The sequence below is a fragment of the Canis aureus genome, chromosome 28 (genome assembly GCF_053574225.1).
Source record: "Canis aureus isolate CA01 chromosome 28, VMU_Caureus_v.1.0, whole genome shotgun sequence".
Taxonomy (NCBI): Eukaryota; Metazoa; Chordata; class Mammalia; order Carnivora; family Canidae; genus Canis; species Canis aureus.
In genome coordinates this window covers 17,278,957-17,287,617 of record NC_135638.1, presented here as the reverse complement: position 1 = coordinate 17,287,617, position 8,661 = coordinate 17,278,957, and the positions used below count along the sequence as shown (strand labels likewise).

At 36.1% G+C, this 8,661-nt stretch overlaps 1 non-coding gene across 1 annotated transcript; it reads left to right on the top strand.

Moving 5' to 3' along the window:
• Window positions 1-705: 705 nt before the first annotated feature.
• Window positions 706-815, top strand: LOC144300699 (U6 spliceosomal RNA). The gene has a single exon (XR_013367503.1). It is a non-coding gene; the product is annotated as a U6 spliceosomal RNA (small nuclear RNA).
• The last annotated feature ends 7,846 nt before the right edge of the window (window positions 816-8,661 follow it).

Sequence of the window (8,661 nt, the reverse complement as noted above, 5' to 3'; positions counted from 1 at the left end):
TTTGTATTATGGTTCAAGTGTGGGACCTACGGTGAATACGAGTGGTTACTCGCTTGTTTCCACACTTTTCCCTTGGTGCTTAGTAATGTCACCTTTATCCTTAAGGAAACCTCCTCATCTTTGAATGCTTGCTTCTAACTTCTGGTCCATTAGTGGCAAATTGCTCTGCCTTAATTATTATATGCTTTATGATAAGTCTAGATAACTAGTAAAACAAAACTTCACTTAAGATTTTTCTACCAGATTGCCTTATTTGTAATTACCTAAATATTGTCTATATCCATGTTTATATTCGCCCTTTCTTATTCTTAGTGTTATTCTTAGTGTTTAACTCTTTTCTTTCTTTTTTCGTTGATGTGACTTTCTAGAAGATTTTCCACTGTTTGGTTTTGCTTCTGGTTTCAACTGGCTTTTTTTGTCTACTCAGTAAAGCCACTTTCAATTTTATTTTAAAAGCTTTTTTTTTTTTTTTTTTTTTTTTTAGTTTTTCCGTGTTTTTTCCTCTTTCATTAATTTTTCCTTTAAAAATTCTTTGTTCCTCAGGGGAAATTTAAATAACATAAAATCAAATTATAAATGACATAAAACCAAGTTACAAACGTTAACATGATTTCCCCTTTCATAATGTACACATATATCAAATCATCACGTTGTACACTTTAAAATCTTACAATTTTCTCAATTGCACTTCAATAAATAATAATAGTGCTCACTTCAGCAGCACATTTACCCAAATTGGAATTATACAGAGAAGATTAGCATGGCCCCTGCACAACAAGAATGACATGCAAATTCTTGAAGCATTCCATATTTTTCATTAATAAAATAAATATGCAAATAAATAATAATGAAATGAAAGCATTAAGAAGAAAACATGATTCTAAAACATTAATAAAGAAAATATCTCATGTCAAGAGTAAACTTCTTTTTAAATTCTCTTAGTAAGCTTTACCAATTGAACTATGCTAGTAAGTAGATCTGCAATGAGCTTACGAGCAGATGGCCTTCTACTGTAGAATTTGAAGATCAACAAAAATAATCCTGGGTGGCTCAATGGTTGAGCATTGCCTTTGGCTCAGGGCATGATCCCGCTGTCCCGGGATCAAGTTCCACATCAGGCTCCCTGCATGGAGCCTGCTTCTCTCTCTGTCTCTGTCTCTGCCTCTCTCTGTGTCTCTCACGAATAAATAAATAAAATCTTTAAAAAATAAAATAACCCTTCCAAAAATATCTCCTCTGCTACCTAAACTCGGCATTACATTTCATTTCTATGTAAATCAACATTCAACTATAAGGTTCATGGTTACTGGATACCCAGAGTGGTTGTTCCTCTCAGCAATGGCTCTCAGACTTCAGCATTCCACAACAATGACTGAGAAAGCTCATTCAAAAGACAGATTGAGAGGGTTTAATATGGTGCCCAAGAATCTCACATTTAAATAGCTATTTCAGTTGATTCAGATAGCAATCATCCTAGAACCACTTTCTGAAAAATACTGCTGTAGAAGATAAATAGTTACCCATTCATTTATGGAAACAATCTCAGAGCTCTCTCTCTCTCTCTCTCTCTCTCTCTCTCTCTCTTTCTCTATCTCCATTAGCCCCTTTCTACTGGTGGATAATATAAGAGAAAGGACAGGAAAATCTCAGAGGGAGAAGCATTAGTGTGATGACATCTAACAGGAAACAGTTTTAAAGGTGCCAGATCAAGAAAGGATACAAATTATTTGAGTTTTGGGCAGCACTGTCCAATAGAATTTCCTGCAATGGTGGAAAATTTTTATATGCACACACTCCAATACAGTATCGACTAGTTATATGACTTTTGAGAGTGTGAAATGTGGCTAGTCTAGCTGAGTAACTGAATTTCAAATTTCAAATTCTATTTAATTTAGTGAGTTTTAATTGAAATGTATATAGTCACATGTGATAGTGGCTATCCTATCCAACAGCGCAGGACTGGAGCTTTCTCTAGGGCTAGGATAGAGATATAGTGAAAAGAAAGTTGGTACTAAATTAAACTATTTCTAACTTACAATTTTACCAAAGGTCAGCTTGATTATTTAGGATCACAGTATCTAATCTTGATATCATGTTACCAGGGAAAGTTGTAAAATCGGCAAAATGTATTTAACTAATAGTTCCTCTATCATTCTGCCAGTCAAATAAATTGCTTTCAATACAAAAAACCATTGAAGTGTATTTTCAAGAAATCTTAGTGACAGTTTGGCAAATGATAGGCAGAAGAAAAAATATTAGTGGTAAATATCCTTAGTATATTCTTCAAAGTCTGTCAAACTAAATTTTCAGTGGTCATTGAAAAATTTATTTTGAGTTTAGAAAATTTAAAAAGATTTTTGAGTGGGGAAATTTTATTAGTAATGGTGTTAACACTTACAGAACACTGACCAGATGAAAGGGAGTGTGCGGAGTACTCTATATACACATTATTTGACTTAACCCAGATGGCACCAACACATTGCTATTAATTCCTTTTTGAGATGAAAGAACCAAAAAATCAGAGAATTTAAGTAGCTTGCCCAGAGTGGCACAGCCAGTCAAGTTGAAACAAGCTCAGAAAAAAAATCTCTTTGCCTCCAGATCATTATGTTATACTTCCTCTTTCCATTTAATCTTAGAATAGGGAATTTGGCCAAAAAAGTTCCTCAGGCATTTAGTATTTTTAAAAATCAATTCTATTGTGTGATGACTAAAACAATAAAATTTGAAATGCTAGTAAATTGTTCTAATGCTAATACTGTCTCTAAGGATGGCGATTTCTACCAAGAGCACATCCTTCTATTTTACTGAGCACCTTGGTAAGTTGCAGCTTTTGATGATGAGACTGAGGTGAATTCCAGAACTTGAGGGCTGGGGAAGCCTCCCTTGAAGAGTGGGAAGAAACAGGGGCACCTGGGTGGCTCAGTGGTTGAGCAGCCTGCCTTTGGCTCAGGTCCTGATCCCAGGGTCCTGGGATCAAGTTCCATTCAGGGTTCCTAGCAGAGAGCCTGCTTCTCCATCTGCTTATGTCTCCACCTCTCTCTCTGTATCTCTCATGAGTAAATAAATAAAATTCTTTTAAAAAGAAGAAGAAAAAAGAATGGGAAGAAACAAATTCCTAAGGCGGTTCTGAGGTAGGGAATGAGAGATGGAATTGAGGAGGAAAGAGAAAAAAGAAGAATCATTGAGTTTTAAGAGAATAAAGCCAACATGGGTTAAAAGGCTAGTGATATTCCTTTGTGGCTGGTGGCTCAGGGACATTTCAAAATCAGACAAAGCTCATGCCCAGTTTAGTTACTTTGCTACCATATAAACCCCACCTCCTCTCCATCTTCCCCAGTTTAAGCTTTAGTAAGTATCACTCAATTCGCTAGTGTTCCTGAGATTCTTGCTTTATTTTGTTTCATTTTGATTTTGAGAAAACTTAGTTTCAGTTCTATGTTAGTTCAGAGATCTGGAAACCTAAAAAATGCAAACCTCTCCTGCTGACCCATCTTCCACTCCAATAATTCATGTTACAAAGAATGAGCATTTCCTCAAGGCATAAAATTTGGTGTTCAAGTCTATTTATATGGCTCTTAGAGAGCATAAGGCCTCAGCTGAGATCCAGATAACATTTTAATTATATATACGTTTATCATTCTCAGTAGGATGAGATAGCCACCCAATTGCTGGCCCTGAAACCTCTAATGGGTGGATGCAGACCAACAGTCTTTTCTGACAAAACGTGAAATCCAGATACGTCAGAACAGATACAAAGGTTATCCAGTTCAATCTCCTCTTTGATACTTGGATGCCTCTTGAAACTTCTTACCATGATAGTGTTTGTTTGTTTTCTTTGAACTCTTCCAGTTACAGAGAACTCAAGGACTCCCGCAATAGCATATTTCACCCAAGGAACTTAGCTTCTCATAATCATAATTTTATTTTTTAGAGCTATATTGAATTACTGAAATTTCTGGTCTGTGTGACTGTCAGTAACCTCAGACCCCTTCCCCTCTCCCACCCCAGTTAACACATCCCTAATTCCATCGACCATTTCCCTTTGGATATTTTGCAAGGACTTTAGTCATCCTGAATACTCATCCTGGAATATTTTCAGCTTTTACGTGATCCTTAAATTATGATATCCAAATTCAAATAAAATTACAGGAATGATCTGACCAGCACAGTATAGACCTGGTTTACACCACCATTTCTATGCATCCACCAATCTCAGAACACAATCTAAGCTTTAGTTTAGTTATTCTTTGACAACCATATCTAATGGCTTAAGGGTAATGTCCATTTTTTTGTGTTGCCACTTAATCTTAATTATGAATCTGACTAATATTTTTTGCACTATACAGAAGAATCTTTGCAGCATAAAGGAAAGAGCATGAACTTCAAAGTTAGAGTTACCCATTTGCATTCAGTCTACATCATATTAGCTCTGTGACCTTAAAAAAGCTACTTAACCTCTCTGAGATTTGGTTTCAGTGTTTGGATAAGAGTATGATAATGTCTAGTTGTTTAGTTTTATCGTGAGCCTTAAATGAACTATATTTGTGAAATAACTAGCATGATGTCAAAGTTCAGCTCTCTTCTCTTTGCTGCAGCATGTTATTTTGACCCAGGCTCAAGCTCATCAACATTTTTCTACATTAATTTCCTAATTCATTGAATTAGCTATTCTTCTCAAGATTTCAGCATCTATGAAATTTAACATGCTTTCAAAATTCTCATCTAGGTTATTGAAAATAATGCTAATAGGACAAAACAAATAGTGATGTTTTCTAGTAACATATTTTCCAAGTTTGTGTTAACCAATCTTTTACTGATCAGAAAAAAAAAAATTGGGAAAAATAAAACATCTGAATTTCAATGAAGTACAAAGCACAAAGCACAAACTTCTCATTCACAAGATAGTCGTATAAAGACTGGATGTTGGGCAGCCCCAGTGGCTCAGCGGTTTAGTGCCACCTGCAGCCCAGGGTGTGATCCTGGAGACCCGGGATCGAGTCCCATGTCGGGCTTTCTGAATGGAGCCTGCTTCTCCCTCTGCCTGTGTCTCTGCCTCTCTCTCTCTCCTCTCTGTGTATTCTCATGAATAAATAAGTAAAATCTTTAAAAAATAAAATAAAAAAAATAAAGACTGGATGTTGTAATATTGGGTAGAATCCAAATGCTTCCTACATATCATCTCATTTAATGATCATATCAAGTTTTTGTATTAGACTAAAAAGATATTATCATCCCCATTTTACAGGTGAGCTTAGATGCCACACAAATAAAATTTCACATTTTTTCTTCAATAACTACAAATCTTCATTTCAGTTACCCATTCTAGAATGTTATCTAAAATATGAAAAGGTTTGTAGTTTATTACATCTACTTCTTCTACATAGAAAAAAATGCAATTAATTCATTTACTACCTATTAATCATCTACTTATGCTTGACACTGTCCTAGATATAGAGGAAAGCAGCAAACCAAGGTCTGTGCATTCATGGGTATTTTGGTGGAATTGAAAGACAAGAAACAGACACACCATAAGAGACTCTTAACTATAGGAAACAAACTGAGGGCTGCTGAGAGGGAGGTGGGTGGAGGGATCGGGTAACTGGATGATGGACATTAAGGAGGGCATGTGATATATTGAGCACTGGGTGTTATATGCACTAATGAGTCACTAAACTCTACCTCTGAAACTAATAATACATTATATGTTAATTAAATTTAAATTAAAAAAATAAAGTTTGCTTTATATGAAATTTTAAAAATAATTAATTTTAAAAATAAATAATATGACAAGTGACATAGTTACTGAAAAAGAAAAATAAAATATGGAAATGGATTATGCAGTGACATGAGTGATGGCCATCATGCCACTTTAGTCAAGAATGGTGGGTTAGGAGCACCTGAATGGCTCAGTTGGATGAAAGGCTGACTCTTGTTTCAGTTCAGGTCATGATCTCAGGGTCTTGGGATCAAGCCCTGCACTGGGCTCCACACTCAGTGGTAAGCCTGCTTGAGGATTCTCTCTCCCTCTCCCTCTGCTCCTCCCCCCATGCTCACACTATCTCTCTATCTCTCTCAAAAATAAATTAACGAATCTTTTTTTTTTTGTAATGGTTGGAAGAACTCTTTGATAAGCTGCCATGGGTGTAGAGACCTGTAGAAGCTGAGCATATGTGGGGAAACTGGATTGCAGCCAGTGGAGTTAGCAAGTTTAAAGATACTAAAGGGGAAGTATGTTTGGCTTGTTTAAAGAAAAAAGGCCAGTAAGACTAGATTGGAGAAAATGAGAAAATTATGATCGTGGTAGTAAATAGAACAGAGTGGGGACCACACCAAGTGCAGGCTTCTAGGCCATAAGAAAAAGTCTGGATTAAGCATCAAAGATACTTGACCAGAGGAGTGACATACCTGACATATTCTTTAAAAGGATCCCTCTGGCTGCTGTGGGCTGAACCAGCAAGGGTAGAATAAGGTAGACCAGTGGAGAGCTATTGTAATAATCCAGATAAGACATCATGATATTCAGACTACAGTGATAATGATGAAGGTGGTAAAAAGTGCTCTGTGTTTTGACATTTTGAAGGCAGTGCCTCTGGATTTGCTACTGGTATTGCATGTGGGGTGTGGGAGAAAGAAAATTGTCAAGAATTATTTTGTCCTGAGTAACAGGAAGAAGAGTTGCTTGTTACTGAAGTTGAGAATCTGTAGGAGGAATCACAGATTTTAGAAGTTAAAAATCAGGAGTTTGTTTTGGATATGTTAAGCTTTGGATATCTATTGCATAAGCCTACCTGGAGTAGGCCTCTTTGTAGGAGTCTGGAATTTAAGTCTGGAGAGTTCCGTGCTATAAGAAAAAAAAAAAAAAGAATGTCCAGAGAATGGATGATATTTAAGGCCATGGGAGTGGATGTGGTCACTTAGTGAATGAAAGGAGAAAGAGAAAAAAAGGATAGAAGACTAGATCTGCAACATTTCCACACAGCCAAGATGAGGAGGATTGATAACCGAGACAAGGTGGAGTAGTCAGCGAAGTAAAGGCAAGATGAAGAAAGTGTCACAAACGTTAAATGTGGTTGCTTGTGTCACACACAATTTCCCAATAACATTGACAGTAGTTCTTTGATCTCATCAGTTGGTCTTCCCAGGATTCAAAGCCAGAATACTTGAACTTGTTTAGAAAAGTTGGATGCTCTCTTATAATTTGTCAGCCATCTTGCGGTTCCTATACCAGGAATATTCTCTTGAAGGTTAGACCACAATGCATGCTTCAGTGCTCAGGCTTCCCCAGCTTGAGCAACTGTGGCTGTATTTAGCTTTGACCCTTCTTTCATCTCAAATCCTTGTATTAGCTAAAACCAAGCTCTTATTCCTCATCACTGCCACCCATGGAGCAGAGCTAGACCTGTTATTCCCAGGAGACAAATAACAGAAATAAAGATTCTAGTTCATAAGTTTATAAATAACCAATTGTGGTGCTAAAGGCTAAATACATTTACACATGTGTAGTCACATTGCTTTTTGTTTGCCAACCTCATTTTATATAACCTGGACCAACAAAACCAACAAGAGAGGAAACACACAGGTATAAGGTCAATTCAAGGGTTCAACAAAGTGCTCAAAATGATAGAATCAGCAGATAAAATGCTTCACAGGTTGCTAAGATACCTTAATCTGGGAAAAGAATCAGAATTAAGTTTTTGTTAAGAGGTTTATCATTCCCTATCCTGATCCTTTGATAGAGATAGTCTATAGGAATCTTAGCTTTGCAATTATATAGCCAGTGTAATTGGGAAAAAGTTAGAAAAGGGGTTTGAACAGAAAGATAATAGTTTAAGAATTTGAGAAGTCACTTGGGGAGAGTTAGGTCATCCTGAAATTGCTTTAGGCAAGTGTAAGCTGTTTAGAAGATTTTCTCTTTGTGAAGGAAAAAAAACTAAGCAATAATATTCTCCTCTGTGCTTCTGCACCTGATGGACTAGTACTGGTTGAGTAAAACAGTTCTAAAATCAATTAATTAAGAATAAAGTGATATTAATAAATCTTGCTTTCATCTACCCTTTATAAGGAATTCTGATTTTGTATGTTGTACATGCTGCTACTCCCGTAGAGTGATTTAATTTGCTTTATACTTGGTAAAGGAAAAAGAGGCTATTTCAGTCCTCATTCATTCAAGGCAGTGTCAATAGAAAACGTATGCAACCAAATTGCATACTTTGAAGATTTTTAAATAAATTTTCATAGACCTTTCAGGGAATTGTAAAACAAAGAACTCTCACACACCCTTTATTCAGATGTAATTATTTACAACTTCCCCCAGTTGCTAGGTATTTATTCTCTTTCTGTATTTCTCTCAAGCCTTGGATGAGAGAGACTTCTCTCAATAGATGAATGAGAGAAAGAGACAGAAGGGACAGGTATGAGTGTGTTTCTTTGTGAAAGTGATTAATGTCTCTAATGCTTCATTGTATATTTCCTGAGAACAAAGACATACTCATGCATAACCACAGCACAAAATTGAGACATTTGACATTTATACAGTATTATGATCTAATCTAATCCACAGACTACATTCAAAGTGCGTCAATTCTTCCAATAAAATACTATATATATAAAGATTTTAAGTTCTTACCAATCCAGGATCCATTCTAGGATGTCATTTTA